This window comes from Pteropus vampyrus, unplaced genomic scaffold (assembly GCF_000151845.1).
Source record: "Pteropus vampyrus isolate Shadow unplaced genomic scaffold, Pvam_2.0 Scaffold340, whole genome shotgun sequence".
NCBI lineage: Eukaryota > Metazoa > Chordata > Mammalia > Chiroptera > Pteropodidae > Pteropus > Pteropus vampyrus.
The window spans coordinates 3,081,886-3,101,232 of record NW_011889121.1 but is presented as its reverse complement, the minus strand read 5'-3'; the positions used below and the strand labels follow the sequence as shown (position 1 = coordinate 3,101,232).

Here is a 19,347-nt window from a genome sequence, read left to right as displayed (position 1 = left end):
GTGCTTAGCCTACATGTATATCTAGGGTTGCCACTCTTTTCTTAGTTGTGACTTCATAATCATAAGAAGTAGCCCAGATATGGTAGCTAAAGGCTAACAGCTTTAAAGCAATCAATAGGCTTTAGCTCCTCAAGTATCTTCTTTCAGTTTAAATTGGATTACAATGCTTTATAAAAAAAAATGGTTGCCACAGTAACCTCAGTAATCCACCTTTTGAGAATCACATGATTTTTTCATACCATAAATTTATTGTTCATATAGAACTGAGAGAGTAGAGGGAAGTTGGGGCTAAATGCTATTGTTACTGCTGGAGTGATGCGAAATCTGCTGTTGTGTGTTGTGTGGTGTGTTGTCCCTTGGTTCTTCTCCACCGACGCAGCAAATAATTATAAGTCGGTGAGATTTAGAAAAAGATTTATTGAAAGTACATTTAGAAGGAGACAGACTGCACTAAGGAAGGCTGTAGCCCTGTGGAATTTGAGAGATGAATAGATAAGACAGAGGAGTAGGTTTTCAACAAGGAGAGTTATAACAATGCTGAAGTGGGAAGGTCTGTTTATACTTGGGCTGTGATGGGAGATACTCGATGATCTGTATGTGAGGTTATCTTGACTGACAGCTGGCCGCTCTAACACTTTGCCTACTATGCATGTGCTTACCCAGAATTCAGTCCGTTATTAGATTCATGAGCTTCCAGCCATAGTCATGATATTATAATGATGGTATGATAAGGCTGAGGTTGTGGGCAGGTTGGGGTAGTACTTACTTTGTATGCATTTGTGACTGGTTTAACCAGCAGCTTTTGTGACCTTAGTGTTCTAGGATTTGGGGTAATTTATAACCCTAAAAGGGAGGTATTTCTGGGAGGTTCTTAAGGAAGATCTTCAAGAGAAGTTTCTATGGTTACATAGCTGGGCTTCACTCTTGTCACTCATGCATGCCTAACTATCCAACACTGTGATTTTATATTCTTACTTATTGAGTCCAAGTGAGACTAAAGGAAATTATCTTCTATCATGTAGAGTTTGTTTTTTGGAAAAGGAGAAGGCAGCCCTTACATTCACACAGCTGCAGGCTATTAAGATCGAACAGAATGCAATCAAAATAAATTCTGACATCAGAATGCAACAATATTTTTAAGTCCTTCATTCGATGTGCCCACTCATATAAAACTGTTGGAAAATCAAGCATGAGCTAATTTCTCAAACCATGGTCAGTTTTAAAATAAAATATGAGTAATTGATTGACTATATTCTCTATTGATTCAAACTGACTTGTATACGTTGGCTTCGACTTTGATAATCATACATAGAAAACAGAGAGTATTCCCTAGCATTCACAGTGGGTAGTTTTTAAATGAATTTTTAAAAATCTATGGAATTTTCCATATTTGCTTTTATCCAGATGCTGCTTCATAAATAAATCTCTCTCGCTCTTTTTTTTCCCTCTGTCTCTCTCTAAAAGTTTTGTAGAGTTATCTTTTTAGTTTCTCAACATTTATATGTTTAAAATCAGTTATCTCCAAGGAGTTTAAAACTAAAGTCTTTCTTTATGCAATGCCTAAGAGCAAAACACCAAGTTACAATAGGCACAGTGTTACTATGGACTATACAAATGCAGTGTTCCAAAATGGGAAATGTCAGTAAATCATAAGACATTCAGGCAGTTGGATGTTTTGGTGACATGTGGCATACTCTATTTTCTATTAAAATCTTTTTACCCCGCTCCCATCTCTCTGTCCATACACAATATAATGGGACACAAAAAAAATCTACTTCACATTCCAGTTGCAGAAATGCATTTCCATTTTGACATGATGTCTTTTGAATGGATGGTGTAGGGATCATTTCCACTTTTATTTTGAATAAACTATAGATCCCAATCTAACTTTAGTTAGAAAATTAAAAACATGTTTTATTTGGCCTTGTGTATAAAAACTCACTTGAATTTTTTTACAGATATTTAACTAATTATATTTTCATAAGTTGATTTCATATTTTTAGATTAGAATTTAATCTGAAAGCATGACCAGTATCAAATCTGGAAGGTATACTCATTTACACTGAGAACTGTGTTTTCAAAATCATTGGTAGAAGAAAGGGAGGGAGAGAGAAAGAACATCAAGATAAATGCATGTCATATTAAAATCAGTTTAAAAAGACTGACACAAAGTATTTATATGAACTTGATCAATTTTCGTTTTATAAAGTGACAATGCAGGACTTTTTTCAACTATTAACAAAAATGTTATTTGTTTTTATTTATTATTTTATTACTAATGTTGAGAAATGTAATTATCAAGATTAGAATTTTATTTAAAAAATTTTAATAGCTCCACACTATATAACCTTTCTTTCCTTCTTTTTGAATGGAGCATTCACCCTTTGATTAGAAGAACTAAACAATTTTATAATATTGCAACCTTTTATGCATTCAAACTTTTATATTGTTGCAACCTTTTGTGTGTTCAAAATTTTAGAATAACATTCGTAATTCTAAAATTTTCTATTCATGAGTTGTTTTGTATGTGCAATCTATTTATGATTTATTCTTTAGATCATACTCAGTTGTAAGCAATAACTGTTCATTTTTAAACAGGACATTGCTTAATATTAGAATTTATAAATGTGCAATAATGTTTCCTTCAAAATGACATTTCCTTTACGGTCTTGGTGGGAGCAAGGGTAAAATGACCTACTAAGAGATAACAGCACTTATTAAACAAGCATCATTCTATAAAACTCTGACCTAGTTCAGATATTGGAAAATAAGGACAAATACTACTGCTTATGGGCTTTGTTACAGTGAGAGTTCACTATATATTGTTAAGAGTGTGGGGCAGAGGCTTAGACTCTCAGAATAGGTAAATTGATATTTTAATAAAGTACTCTATAGGAATATTTTACTGTGCTGAAAAATGCTTAGGAGAGAGTTCTGAAAATGCATATCTACAGCGAGCCTCAGAAAAGCAAAGAACATGGATGAGTTATATATTTTCAGAAGCTCTCTGCTTATCCATTACTTAGCAAGTTTTGGCTTACTAAGTGCCAATATTTGCTAATTTAGTAAGCTATAGACAGGTAAGGACATAAATTTTCATTCTTCTGATTTTAGATATACCTATGTCTCTTTTCCCTTCGTTATATCAAGAGAAATATTAAGTTCTCAGTCTATTTACAAGGAAAAAAGGGAGAAAGTTTATACCAAATGTTCCTTAGGGGGGGGTTTTGGTGTGATTTTAGTTTGCTAGTTTGTTTCTTTCCCCTTCTTCTCCTCCTCCTCCCCACCCCCTTCTTTTCAAGTATATGTATATCAAACTCTGGACTTGAATTTTTTTTTTCTTTCCTTTGTGGATTAACAGTGAATGAAATTTTAACTAAAATAAAGCCAATGTAATTTTAGCATGTACTTTGGCAACTTTCCCATATCAGGCTTAGAAAGAATTCATGTATTTCATGATTTTCATACAGATAGAAATAATGTGTAAACTATAAATAAATGCATACATAAAGTATAATATAAATGTCAAACAATTAAAAACATTCACATTTTAAATGTGATTCTGGACATTTTATCAAAGCACAGAATATGGAACTTATCTTCCTGGGTTTGTTTCCTATCTCCGACTGTACTAGTTGTGTTGCCTTGAGCAATGTACTTTATGCCTCAGTTTTTTCATCTATAAAGTAGGGATAACAATAGAATCTACTTTATAGGATTTTTGTGAGATTAAATAAGTTAACATACATAAACCTCTGAGAACAGTACCTGGATTGGGAGCTTTATATAATACTTGACATCATTAACCCTAAGGAGAATATATTAGAAAAAGCAGACAGTTGAAATACAAAAACCAGTTTACATAGGAAAGTTGTTGAAAGAACATATAGCAGTTAACTTGGACAAAAGAAGACCAAGAAAATGCATTATAACTGTCTTTATGTATTACTCCTGAAAATGTTAGAAACAAAAAGAAATCACGAGAACTTAATCTTTGTTTCACCATGAGTATGTCATATGTTAAAGTACATTTTAGGTGTTAAAATGTTGAAATAGAGTAATACTCGATGGTAATGTGCTCTGGATATAGCATGATTGATGATGATTGCCACTCCCAACTGCTGTCTTTTTTTTTTTTTTTTTAAACAAAGGGAGTTTCCTCCATAGCTTACTGTGGGAAGATGGCATCTCAGGCACCTTGATTTTGTTTTGTTTTAAATTAATTAATTTTTATTTTTTAGGCGAGGCAACCCTTGGTTGACCTCACAGATTGCAAGGACCTTGGTCAGTTTATAATCCCTTATATTTTTTTTTTATGCCTACAGCACCTGGTCTTCCTATGTGGTCTCTCATCCAAGCACTAACCAGGGCCGACCCTGCTTAGCTTCCAAGATCAGACAGGATCGAGCTCGTTCAGGGTAGCATGGCAGTAGACTCCCAGGTTCTCTCTTTTGTCCATAATCTTTTCTTAAATATAACTGGGAAAAGTTCTTGTACTGGAAATGGTGATCATGAGAGGATTAGGAAGTGATGAATACTTGATTTGTGGGGAATTTCTGAGTTCAGTGTACAGTAAGTTATGTAAAGTATAAGCTTCATTCTCTGCACTTTTGACAGTTCAGGCTATTTGAAAATCTTTTTTTTAAACTCACAATACATGACACCATATTTCATGTGATTAAATTTTGGATACCACATAGCACACTATAGTGTTTTAAGGAAATCCTAATAAAGTTAATAAAGAGCTTCTATTGTAAGCCCCCTGAGTAGACCTCTGCTGCCCAGACTCTTTACCTTCACTCCTGGGGGCCCTCAAATCTCTTCGTGATCAAGAAACTGCCCAGCAGGTAATTTCGAAGATGCTGCTCCAAAACAAAGTCTGTTTTTCATTTGTCTAATCCGATTTGTCAATTGGTCATTAAAGATATTAAATAGGCCTCAGGTTCCCATATACTTCTTGTTTTTTCTTTATGGCACTTACCAAGAGATATTTATTTGTTCAATGCCAAAAGGTCACGATCCTGTTCTGTTTGATTCATCACTGTAAACCCAGCACCAAGAAGAGATTTTAGCACAAGGGAGTATACTAAGTAGGTGTTGAATTAATGGATGAGTGAATAAATGAATATATATCTCTCATCTAAGTACAGATGACCGCTTTTTGAATAATATGCTATATCTAAAGTCTGGCAGAGAGTTATCAACAAATTTGAATACATACAATAAATTTAGTGTTGGGGACATTTAATAAGCACCATGAACAGACTTAAGATATGAACATTTGCATTTCGTCGATATTAAAATTCATGTCATTTTTCTCATAATAGATGAAAAGTCTCACTCCTTACTTTATCGATGCTAATTACAATGTAAAACACATTTTAATGTCATCATAATGGATGAGATAATTAATCTTTGCAAACTGGTGAAACACTATTTAAATTACTAATTGGACTTCAATAAGCATTTAGTAGAGTATCAATGATTTTAAGTCTGTGTAATGAATGATTGGAAGCCTTATAGAATATGGCATATTAATACCAAAGAATATGAATAACAAATATAATTCAGAAGTATAAGATTTAAAGGATCTGTTAAAAAGACATTCAAACTTTAAAGACATTAAGCTCATGTTAAAGAAGTGAAGTCTCCTTTTCTAACATGTAGATGACTATTTGATTATAATAATTATATAAATGCATAACATTGAAGAAACCTGTGGAAAATTATAACTTAAAGGAGAGGGAGCAATAGAAGGAATAATTGGTGATAGAAAATCTAAAGACATTATAGTTACGTGACTTTGGCATCAGACTTGAATTCAGGTTTCAATTGCACCACTGACAAGCTGGGAGACTTAGGAAAATTCTAAACACTTTCCAAAAGCCTGTCTGCCTGCCTTTCTTTTTCAACATTTCTCTTTCCTCTTTTATTTTTTCGTTCTCTTTTTCTTCTTTCTTGTTCTCTCTCTCTCTCTCTCTCTCTCCCTCTCTCTCTCTCTCTCTTGCTTCTTCCCCGCCTCCCTCTCACTCTCTCTCTGATGTCCACACATAGATTCAGTGATTGAGAACTATAAATTTCTGTCTCTTTAGATGCAATGTGTTTTTAGCAGTATTATTACCAGAGAATCTCGTTGCTTAATCATGCATAAAACCTATTTTTCTTCTAGGGGGAAATATTTTCCATGCAAAAGGCTGGTAAACATTAGGATAAATATAATAAAGACTGAATTTATTGCAGAGGAACATTTTACTCATCAACTCCTACTGATGTCTTCTGTGCCTGTTTTTGAGACAATCTAGTTCAAAAAATTTATTGATTGGATTCAACATTTCTTGTGTTCAGCTCATATCAACATCATTCTAGATTGACAGACAGACTTTGTTTTTATCTGCCAGCCTCTTTTATTTCCTAGATTCTAGAAGTAAATTAAGTCTAGTATAAATCTAGTAACAAATAGCTGATCAAGACCTGCAAGGAAAATATATATGAGGATAGTTTCTCCTTCTAGTTTACCCTCTCTTTCAATAATTGTAATTTTTTTTAGTTGAAAATACCATCCTGGAACACAAGAGGATTCAAGTATTTGTATTTTAGATTTAATGTGAGAGCATATAAAATATTTATATTTAGACTAAATGCATGCCTACTTATGGGATCTGTAGTAATGACAGGTAATCCAAAATTGGCCTTTTACGGAGTGGCACTCCAGCATTTGAAATAATGGACATGAATATTGTAATTTTTAAGGTAATGTAATACCTGTTGATCAAGCAAGTCGTTTATTAGATTTACTGTAGTAAGGAGGAACATCTTGACAGAAGATTAGCAATGTCTCAAAGTGAGGAAGTTAGTAAAGGATATTTATAGGGTTTGGGGGCCTGGGATGGATGATTTTAAGGCAGGTCTTGCAATGTGGGGAAATTGACTGCAGGTAGGTGGAGTTTATAAAAATAACTTTCAATTGGTAAATCCAGTGGGGCAAGGACTTGAATTAGTCTTGTTGAGCAAGCTGTTATTCTTGCTAAAAGAACTTTTTAGTTAGCTTATAGTTTTACCTTTGAGGAGTGATGTTTCTTGGCTCAAGAGCTCAAGTACTTCTCTTTAGTATCAGTACAGTTAAACATAGGGAAAGAAAGCATGCCTGGTCCCAGTATTGTTTAACACATGGACAGGAAATAATGCTGGTTTTAGTTAATTAAAAATAAATGAAGAATAAGTAAACCTTCATAGAACCACCTAATGACAAAAATCATCTTTGTAAAGTATTAGCATCTACCTCATTGCAAAGAATTCAATTGCATTATTCTTAGGTAATTCTGAAAATAATTGAATGGACTGAGAGAGCAACCACCCCTTTTCCGAAGTAGTCAATGCTTTGTATCAATTTTATTAACTATTTTTGGCACTCAAGAGATATTTCATTTGTGCATCTGCCCAACTTATTTTTCTATACTCCATTTGAAAGACAGTGAGCAATAAGAGAAGATTGAATTTATTTTATCTTTCTGCTAATTAATATTTCTGGCATTTCAAATGTTGGCACTTTATAATGTACTGTAAATCTCCCTTTGGCTGTATGCATGTATCTTCCATGCATACTCTAGATTTTTGCTTCCTCTACCTTGCTTCATTAGTCCATGGCATCTTATCTTATAGGAACTCACAGAAATCCCTTTTTTTCCATTCTCTCTGTTATTTTGAGTTTTTATATATTTTTTATTCTTTTGGTGTGACTTAATGGGGTTTTAAGAGTGCATGGGGAGAAAATAGTGTATATTTGGTCTGTCATCTTGACTGAAAAATTTTTGGTTAATTTCATGCATTGATTTGGATATTATATTTGTTTTAAACTATTAAGTAATGAAATCTGTACTTAAGAAAAAGTCAAAGTTACCATTATAGTATGTTACAAAAAATACAAATGAACAGCCAGGTGTGAGGTATATAGGTCAAGGCCTGGAAGGGTCCTCAGTGCAGGAGCCTCTGTCCTGTGTAATTAGGGTATGCCATTCTCCCAGCACATGGATGTGTTCACCAATTCAGAAGCTCCCCAAACTCCATCATTTAGGTTTTTTTGTAGAGGATTCATTCCATAGGCATGATCGTGGCCATTGATTATTAATTCTGTCTTCGGCCCCTCTCTACTCCTCAGGGGTTGAGGGGAGGGCCTGAAAGTTCCAAGCTTTTAATAAAGGCTTGATCTTTCTAGGACCAGCCCTCATCCTGAAACTATTTAGGGGCTCACCAAGAGTCACCTCCTTAGAACATTAGAAGAAAAAATGTTCTTATCACCCAGGAAATTCCAAGCATTTTAGGAGCTCTGTGCCAGGAAATGGGGACAAAGACCAAATATTTTTATTATAATATATATATATATATATTTATATATTTTTGTATATACACACACACACACACACACACAATTAAAATTGGTAGAAATGTCTCTTACTTAAAAGTCATGGATTTTGATTCATTTTTTTTACTAAAGGAACTTTTACAAGAAATCGATTAAAATACATAAGCAAACAATATCTAGAATTTTACATATATACTCAATTAGTTTCATCAGGGGCATAAACTACTCCCTTGTGGTATGTTAGATACTTTGGGAAGTTATGTTGACTCTTTGAGTCACTAGGGTATGATTTAGTAAATTGTAACTTAAGTGGATTATTAACATTTTACATAATACATTTCAATTAAAACAAAATTGGATCCTGATGAATTCGAATAGTTGATACTGAATTTAGTCTATGAGCAGGAAAGTAAGCACAGAGAATGTTGCTTAAAGCCATATTTTCTACAAGAAAGTCAATCACTTCAGAAGTGAGCTCACTTATATTTGACTGCAGGCAACTATATATAGGATAAGTGGATACATATTTTAACCTTTCATTTTCCTCAGAGATTCTCCCAGATCTTATCTCCAAAAGGGAGAGTCTTACAAAGAAATCCTCACTTGAATACTACAAAAATAACCACTTTAGAAAATTCAGCTTGAAAGGTATTGGTATTAATTTCCCTTACATAATTATTTTGGATAAGTAAGAATTGTTCAAAACCTACTATACTTATAGACCTAGAGTGTATCTGTGCATATAACTACACTCTATAATAACTGACTAATTTTGAAAGTAGAATTAACTATTTCTTGACCACTAAGGAAAGGCCCATTTGAATGCACTGGTGAGCAGTTATTGTAATCCATATCACCTAAGCTTTCATATACTATTTATTTTTTAATTGTAATTTGAAGCTTCACTGGATTCGCTGAATTCTACAGAAAAAAATATATTTTGTTACTTTTATTTATGGCATTTTTTGATTGATGTTTTGTTATACTACTTTAACTTTGTGTAGTTTTCACTATCTACTCCTGTTAGTGTCCTGAACGGCCTATCTACTCCTGTTAGTGTCCTGAACGGCCTAATATACAACCCACAGTTTAAAGGAACAGGTCCATTAAACTGTGTTTCTATTAGTACAATGTAAGTTCTGTATAGTGCCAGTGTAGAGTAAATATTTGATGGAATATGCCACTCTCTCTTGAGATCTTTTGACTTTATCTTCCACCCTCACACATCTGTGCTTCTAATTTAAATAGGCTGGCTCAGTACTTCCTAATTCTGACTGAATTAAATCTTTGGTGATATTTATTTCTAATGTATCCTAGTGTTTAGTTCCATTCATTAAAAATATATCTCCCAGGTTCTGTCTACAAGAAAAATCTCGATAGTAGACTATGTCTAAATTTTTAAAGAAAATATTCCTTCTCTTTCTGTAAAAAAAAAAAATACTACTTCATCATTTGACCATCATGCGCACACTGTAATCTTTCTCACCTCATAGAATAAATTAACTCATTTATAGAACATAATAAACTTGAAGAAATTGAAGCCAGATCCATCCTGCTAAGCTGCTCCTGAATTGCTGCCCAACTAAAGTTTGGGGTAATGTACAGCAATAGATAAATAATATACCACAGAAAAGACTATATCTAACATATTATAAATATGTTATAATATTTTATTATAAAATATAGTAATAAAACATCCATGACACTGCCCCTCCCCCCAAGTTTATAAAATAGGACATTATAATATGATTGCATCCATCTACTTATCTACCCTTATGTTAGTACAGCACTTTTAAATTACTAATGGGTATTGTCTCATTTTCTGGCAGAATATGTGCCCCCCTTCAACTTTTTTTTCTTCTTTAGGAGTGGCTTTGTTATTTCCTTTGCCCTTTCCTATACATTTTCTTTTCAATTAACACAAGCTCAAGATCTCAGGATCCATAAAGGACACTTTTGGGATACTTGTTTGAATTGCATTTTGGACAATTGAATATTTGATGTTGAATCCTCTTACCCATTAACTTCGTTTGTTTAGGTCTTTCAGTAAACTTCTATAATATTCTTCATACAGGTTTCACACTTCTTTTGTTGTACTTATTCTCAGGCACCTTACATAGCCTTAGAAGCTGCTTTTCATTAACTTAATTCATTAAAATTTAATTTCTAATTTTCATTGGCATTTTACCCCAGAAGTAGGAACATAATCATCATTTAAAAATGAAATAATTTATTATTATTATTGCTCAACTCATTTATATCTTGCATAAAGAGATTAGGTTTGATAATACTAGAAATCAAACCAACTTTTGCAACCAAATCCTAATGAAGAGCAAAAAAAATCATTTATTCAACATTGTATTTTCTTAGCTTTTTAAAACAGATGCTATGTGACTTATGCTTTTTCCTAGGTGAGTTTAAAATAACATATGATTTTCCCATACATTGCCAAATATGATGGTAAAACTGTAGTAATAAAATTACATAGGCCAAATCAGAAAGAATCAGCCAAAGTAATATATAAAGTAAAATATGAGTAAATAACCTTTTAGTGAATATGTTTGATATACTTTATCATTCATTTCACTATTATTCTGTTAGATTTAGTTATTTACTACTGAAAAGTGAGAGATAAATTACGTGCTATCCAGTCAATTTATTGAATATATATGTACCTATATTTTGCATAAGAAAAATGGTTCATTTATATAATAATTGCTCTTTGTAGAGTTAATAGTAGTCAACCTTAAGTTCAATACTATTTTCAGACCAACCATGAATTTTTGGATTGGAATACACATAAAACATTGTCTCATAATCCTTAAATTTATAATCAAAGATTTTTTTAAACAATAAATATTATGAAATTGATGAGAAGCTCAAGACAAACTAGTTATGAAACCTAAACAAAAGATTTGTTAGTTTCTCGCCTTTTAATAACAGCTTCACAAATGACTTGTAAAATCAGCCTAGAGGTAAGTTTAATAAACGTCATTTTCCCCCATTCTCAAAGCCGACCATTCTTGAAAAATAATCTAACAGCACTTGTCTTTGAAGATCACAATAAAGGCTGCATTTAGTACTAAAGACTAGATTCTGAATCAGTCTTGGACTGATAACAGTAATTTCTTCCCTGGAATCCTCATTAGTGAATTTTAACAAGTATGTATAAGCATTTTCTTCTCTTTCAGCTCTGCGATCTCTTCTGGTAGAGATATGTTGTAATTTCCCATCTCAGATGCACTTACTAAAGCTTTAATTTTTAAGATCTAGTGTACCAGAAGTAAGGCAGAAGTAACCTATCAAAGCAGCCAAGGAAGCATCAATGGAATGAAAATGGAAACCAATGGGAATCTAACAGGAATTACAGAATAAAAGATTATAGGTGCTGCCTACGAGTGAACTTTCTATGTCATTTGGGAAGGGTGTATCCTAAAAGATATCCTCTCTGACTTTTCTTGGGCTGCAGCCAGGGTCTTGGCTCCACAGGCCCCAGTCCTCCAGGACCCAATCCTGGGGACTTCACTATTTGCTTGTTTCATTCCATGGAATTTATCAAAAAATGTTTGATGATTACTTTCCTAGTACCACAATCTCAAAAGTTATTCTGTAGAAATTTAGCATAGGACCAAAAACAGTCCTTTGATATCTGAAGAGGCACTTTCTATGTTTATTTTTGACATATGATTGAGGTAGAAAAATGAATCTGTAATCTCTCAGTGCTGGAGTGTCTAATTGAGAAAAGCCTTTTGGTATTTGAAATATTTTCCTATCTTTGGAGGGTGAATTAGATTATTCGGTCTCCAAAATTAATGGAGCTTTATTTTAATGGATTTATAGAGATTTTATAAATACTTCTCTATATCTTGCAGTTCTAAAGAATTTTAGAAACTAAAGAAACTGAAATTTTAAATGTGCTAGGCTTTTAAAAGACAAAAATCCTTTTTTTACAGAAACTGTGAGCATGTTTATATAAGAACCGAGTTCACATATTCAAGTTGAATCTTTGTACAAATTAGAATTGTTTCAAAATATATGACTTTTCTCTAATTTTATAAGTGTTAAATATAATACAGTCAAAGCATTTTATTTCTTATTATTTTAGGTTTATTTTTTATGAAGAGACTAATAATTCTGAGTTTTGTAAACTTTTTATTAGCTTATTGATTAGATAAGCAAATTTATTTCTATATACTTTAAGACTGTGAACAATTTAAAATTGTGTGTTTATAATTCTAACAAAGTTTATATGTCAGTGTTAATTATGTACAAAGTAGTATGGATGTCTGTACATAATTTCCAAGATTCTTATACAGAACCATGAGCTTTGCTCCATTTTGCTAATTATTTTGCATGATAGACATTTCTTTGTAAAAAATAAGTTAGTTAAGTTGATTAAAACATATGGTTTCTGTGGATAACTGAGACCCTACTAAATTAATAATAGCAAAAAAAGGACAACTGTGTGTGCAAGGCATTAGGATGTATTTTATTTAAAAAAAATGAGAGTAGTTTGTAAAACAAAGTGTTTGTTCAAAAATATAAAAGAGGATAACAAAAGACAGATATAGGAAGCTGCAGAATTTTTGCAGGTAGGAAATTTAGTCTTGGTTTATAATAACTTCAAACGATGAAGTTGAAAAGAAGTATTGAAGTGTATAATATTTTGACAAATGTTGTTCATTGTTGATGGGCTTATTCAAAAGACAATTTATAAAGAAAGGAGCTTGTAAATCTTTTATTTGGTTTTCTCTTTGTTAAAATGAAAATTGATATTGAAATTTTTAGTTTTAACAAAGAGTAGTAAAAAAGTTACTCTTTGTGTAATCTCAGAGAGCAGAGATTCATTATCTACCAGAAAGATTTTTAGCATTTTGTGTTGACTTCATTGAATTCTAGAATAGGAGTCACCATTTTTTTTCCCCTGTAAAGGCCTAGATGGTAAATATTTTAGGCTTTGTGAACTATAAGGACTATAAAATCTGGTACAACTTCTCTGTCACTGTAGCAGGAAAGCAGCTGTAGACAATATGTAAATGATTAAGTGTGGCTTTGTTCAATAAAACTTTATTTATGAGCATTGAAGTTTCATATAATTTTCACATGTCACAAAAGGTTACTCCTATTTTCATTTTTTTCAAACAATTAAAAATGTACAAACTATTCTTAGCTTATAAACTGTACCCATGAACTCATGAAAAGGCCTATGGACTGCTAACCTCTGCAGTAGATTATTCAGAAATAAAAGAATGAAGGGTCCTCATTTTTGAAAGAGCTAAAACTTCTTACAGCCATGTAAACTTTTATGTTTATTTAAAAATGTTATATTGCCACTTTGGTTAATTAACCAAATATTGTTTCTCAGGTTCCCATCATCCATCCTACCTTAATCAAGTATCTAAATCTCCCTTGATTAAAAAAAGATAGTTTAAATATTTAGGTTTATTTGGTTTGTTCTATATTTATTAATGAGCTCAATACTATTGTAAGAGATGAATGAGAAGAATAATCAAAAAATAAGAGAAGCTTATGCTTACCTAGGTTAATTTTTCACATGTGAAATGTTTTTAATATAATAATTTAAGAGATTTAAAACTTCACAGTAAGGCCCTGGATATTTGTCAATATGTTCACTATTCATAATATTTGGTTCTTATCCTAAAGGGAAAAAGTATTAAACTCTTATGAAATAGTTTTGTATAGTACATCCCAATGGCTCTTTTCTATTTAGATATTATTGATTAGACATTTATTCTTATTTACAGGTGAAGTTTGCTTTCCTCTGGTTCATATTTGAAAACTCAAAGGTTAGAACTCATGTCTTCAACAAAGAAGGCTAGTTTCTGTATCTCAAGAAAGAGACTCTACCAGGTATCTTAATTACTGATGCATCAATGAATAGGTTTTGTCTAAATATTGTTAAGCTGTTATAGCTTAGAAATCTTTTCAACTGTATCAGAGAACTGCATCAGACTTTCTAAGACTCCTTATTTTACAAGAAGATGACTTCATGAAAGATGACTGCTTATCCAAAGTCCACAGGATAAAGAATTAATTACATAAGACTGAATAAACTGATGAGAAAATTTTAATAGCAGTTGTGTGTTTGAAATATTGTTGATGTTTTATTGCTCTATTTACTGATGAATATATAAGGAATCATTTTTTTCTTCCTTCTAGCTCTCTTACCCTCGATTTAGAACTATATGTTTTTATAAATGGAAATGAAACATTAAAAATGGAATCTAATTCTCACTGAAGTCTCATAATTCAGAACCAAATATATTTAACATTTTCTTATTTTGTAGTAATAGTTATTTCCATCATTTCCAATTTTACCTCAAATTGGAAAAGGTGATTGTGCAACCAAAGATATACCGCAGTAATATATTTGGGAACGAATAACTTTTAATCAGGCACGACAAGCACACTGTTAAAGAACAAGAGCGCCAATAAATACAAAACCCTCACGGGAAATTGGCCTGTTATTTGGTTTATAGGACTCTAGACTCACAAGTGATAAATAAAGTCATGTCCTGGCAGGCCAAGAACTTAGCATATTTTGAGGACCTTAAGAAGGAGGAATTTGCTAGTCCTATGGGTACCACCACAGCGATATCTAGGGGAGAGCTTTTCTTGGCCTTGACTTCTTAGCCTAGGCTTAATAGAATCTTTTAAATTGTTCAATCTTAGATTCTTTAAGAAAATTTACAAACAAAAGCTAATAGTTTTGCCTTAGTATCTGTTGAATACTATATAATCAAGGAAGCTTATACAGTTATTTAACACCTTTTATTGCATCTGTGAAAATAATCAGTCCAACTTTTTATTTCATTTTACTTTATTTTATTTTATTTATTTTATTTTATTTTATTTTATTTGGAGATAATTTTTGACCAAGACAAGTAATGCTATGAATTGAATGTTTGTGTCCTCCCCCCCACCCCCCGCCAAAATTTATATGTTGAAATCCTAATCCCCAATGTGATAGTATTTGGAGATGGGATTTTTGGGATGTAATTAGGTCATGCAGGTGGAGCCTTCATGAATGGGATTAGTGCACTTATAAGAAGAGACATGATAGAGATGATCTGTCTCTCTCTGCCATGTGAAGACACCGCAATATGATAGCTATCTGCAAACCAAGAAGGGAGCTCTCACCAGAACCTGACCATACTGGCACCCCGATCTTATACTTCTTAACCTCTAGAACTGTGAGAAATAAACTGTTATTTAAGCCACCTAGTTTAATGTATTTGTTGTACTAGCCTGGACTAAAGGATATTTCAAAGAAAATTATTAAAAGTGGAAAAAGGCAAAAAGGTGGGGGGGGTGACATGTCTTTTCGATGTTATTCTGAGACACTTTAAGTAAGCTCACCCACAGATTATATAATTTTCTATGGGAATGTACCTATGTTTGACTTTGCTATTTACCACTTGATCAGAATCCAGACAGTATGAAGTTGCTTGGTAACATGTAAATTTCCATCTGATAGAAAAGATAACCCTGATTATAGTTTGATTGCCCCATAGGACAATAATAAATTTATATCTAACCTAGCAGTCCTATTCTAAAAATTTTTAGATGGCGTTCTTGATAGACGGTATAAACTCCTGTTCATCAAATGCTTTTGGAGCACATTTTACCATTTTGGTGGTTTTCTCATTAATAAAATATTTTCTACATGCTCATTTTATAAAAGCTTGCATTTTATGGAAAGAATTCATATTGGTAATCATATGACGTTTCAATGTCATAAAATAGAAAATAAGGCTAGATTTTAGTCTCCTTTTACCTTGAGTTATATTTAAATTTTCTGATTCAGAATTTTGATTAATGAGATATGTATCCTTCTGTGATGGCAAAGAGAATGGCAGGCATTCTGAACACAGACTAAATGGTCTTAATGTCGTGAACCAAGAATTGTCTCTAGAAATAACTGATCCTATTTTCCAATTACTTTCAGAAATGGCAGAATAACAGTAAGTCTGCCAAGGCCAAAATTTTTGGTAGATATTTTCCAGAGGTCATATTGTGAATACTAATGAAGCCAGTGCAGCAGTTTGTTTAGTTATATTAATGTGCATTTAGTAGCTGACTCAAACTTGGCAGGCCACTGGGAAATGGTGTTGCACAAAATTAGAATTATTTTCCACACAGGAGCAATACCGAAATTTTCCTCTGGCCAGGATGGAATATACATGCACCTATAAATTTTCCATGTAAAGTACCTATACCGTAGTTTGCAATATGGAACTCTGGGGTCTTCATCCACTATTTGCTAAAGCAGGTGAATGAATTCAAAGCTGTTTGTAAGAAAAATGCTGACCTTGTCTATAGGCAAAATTACTTAGAATTGAGAAATAATTTTGTCATCTCATCTGGGTGACAATAAGGATTTTTGTTATCTTAATTTAAAAGCTCACACTCCCCCTCATCCCCAACCTGCAGTCCTTACACTTTTCTTCTCGGAAATTATCAACATATAACATAATACCTTTTTATTTGGTAATTTTCTTCCTTACTAAAGTATAAACTTCACGAGGTCAGAATTTTGTCTATATATTTCTTCCCACTATAACCCACTAGTTAATAAATGTGTCTGGTACATAGTAAGTGCTCAATACACACAAATTAATTGAATCAAATGAAGTGAATGAATGAATAAATGAATAGGCCTAATCTAAGTCCATTTAATCCTGTGATAATATAAAAAATTTTTAAACTGGTCAAAGGATTTCTCATTTGAAATTTCCTTTTATTGCATTATGAGACTCATAATTCCTTTTAAATTTTATTTTGCTTTAGAAAAATTTAGTGTTTACTAAATGACAGAAACTATTACCCTAGGTCATTATTATATTACTTTCTTACAAATTCAACAATTTGTAAAGTATTTCCTTTCCATTTTAATAATTTCTCATGTATTTTTATAGATCCTTTCAAATTTTGTTGTTAACCAGATAAACTATACTTCATAAATATCATCTATACCTAACTCGTAAAATATTCATTGATAAAAGCTCTGAAATGGTTGTTATAATATTATTCATATACCTATTCAATAAAAACCCTACAGAAAACAAGATAATTTTGAAAGAGAAATACTTTTTCTACCTTGAATGTGGGAATGACCATGAATTTTGAATAATTAAAGAATCTCCACAAAATTGTTAATTTGTAGTAATAGATATTTTCTCTTAGGATATATACTTTAACTAGGTCAGTAAGAAAAGTGCGACATTTTCTATTGAGAAAGAGATGATCAAGGCAATTAGTGTAGAGGGATAATTAAATACATGCAAAAATTGAATTCTAACTTCTAGGAGACTTTGCCTTCTATGTGGTGAGTTCAAATAAAAATTGCCAGCATAAAAATAAGTTATTAGTAGTATTACTTCACCAACAATTCAGATTGATCAAACGTATTCATTTTCCCACAAATGTCAACTAAATTAATCAATGTACAGTTGACTAAATGAAACAAAAGATCTAACACTGCCTATGACTATATATTCTGTCATCTGCAGTACATGGTAATATTCTAACTGATAGTTTGGACTGTAAATATAAACATAAAAATATTATTAGGCTTCAAAATTTAATCGAAAGTACAGAAAGAGAAAAAATTAAAATACTGATAGGTAGTCTAAACATTCTATTTATTTGTGCACCAAAACAATCTTTTGTCAGTCTTTGGAAACTATAATAATTTAGGGATTTTCAAGTTATGATGGCAGATAATGACTAATAATTTGCTCTTGAACCATTAGAAAACACAACAAATCTTCCAAATGTTTCAAACTTTCAACAGCATTGGAAGCCAGGAATCTCCAATCTGCAAAACTCAAAGAAGTATTTCTATTTACTACAGTGTAGTTGAGGTCATGAAGTAGAATGTTGTGTGAACAATAGAGATAGGGAGGGAAGAAGAGACCATAGAAAATTTCATTCATTTATCAAGTTAAATTGCTTAATTTTCTCCATGAAAGAAAAAGAGGACTATATAATCTGTCCTCCACAATCTGCCCCGTTTATGTCCCTCATTCTTCAATCAATCTTGTTTGAGTTGAGAGAGCTGTGAGAATGGTGTTCTATGGAGAATGTTGTTCTTTATAATCACTGCTAATGAAGGAAAAAAAGAATTTTTAAAAGTATTCAGAAACAGATCTCTTTCTCATGGGTATATAACCAGGCAGTGAGACCAAGGTGTCCTTCTTTAGACCAGAAAATTTACATAAAACTGAACAATTATAAAATAGCAACAACAAAAACTATTTTGCATCAGTTATGGTATGGGCTAATCAGTTATCTCATTATTTTTCAAATTAAGAAAATAATTCTAATAGCAATCTCATGGCTATGATGAGAAAGGGGAATTCACTGATTTAGAGCTGATATCAACATAACACCAGATGAAGTTTTATATCTTCTAGTTTATGGATGTCACAAGTTGCAAAAACGATAATAACAAAGGAAAACAAAAACCCAAACATGTGAAGATATACCACATGAACTGAAATTAGTTTTAGGAAGCTGATTCTCTATTATGTTCTTAGTCAGAGTATTGAAAGCTATGATGAAAACACAAGAAACCATGATGAAAATTGAGTTGATTTTAGTGTCAGAAAGAAATGAAAAGAGAATACAGTGAGACAAGGAAACATGTAAAAGGATTTAATATTGCAGACTGAAATTCAGTCTTAGAAATAATGAAGTGTAGTGATGGTGTTGCAGAAACTGAATCTGTCATGTGGAGGACAAATCTAGGACATTTACTCTGAAAACGGAATAACAGAAAGAAAAAGGGACAATTACAAACCACAAGATAAGACTTGAGAAGGTCAAATGAGAAAATTTATGTTCCTAAGGAGGAGATTAAAACCAAAGGATATGAAGGAAAATCAATACGAGATATAATTTAAGAAAACATTATACAACTGAAGAAAGATTTGACTTATAAGACAAAGTATTTACTAAGAAAA

The 19,347-nt window shown here is 32.1% G+C and overlaps 1 pseudogene; it reads right to left on the bottom strand.

Annotated features, from left to right (window-relative positions):
• Window positions 1-4,316: 4,316 nt before the first annotated feature.
• LOC111730926 lies at window positions 4,317-4,435 on the bottom strand (annotated as a pseudogene).
• Window positions 4,436-19,347: the final 14,912 nt, after the last annotated feature.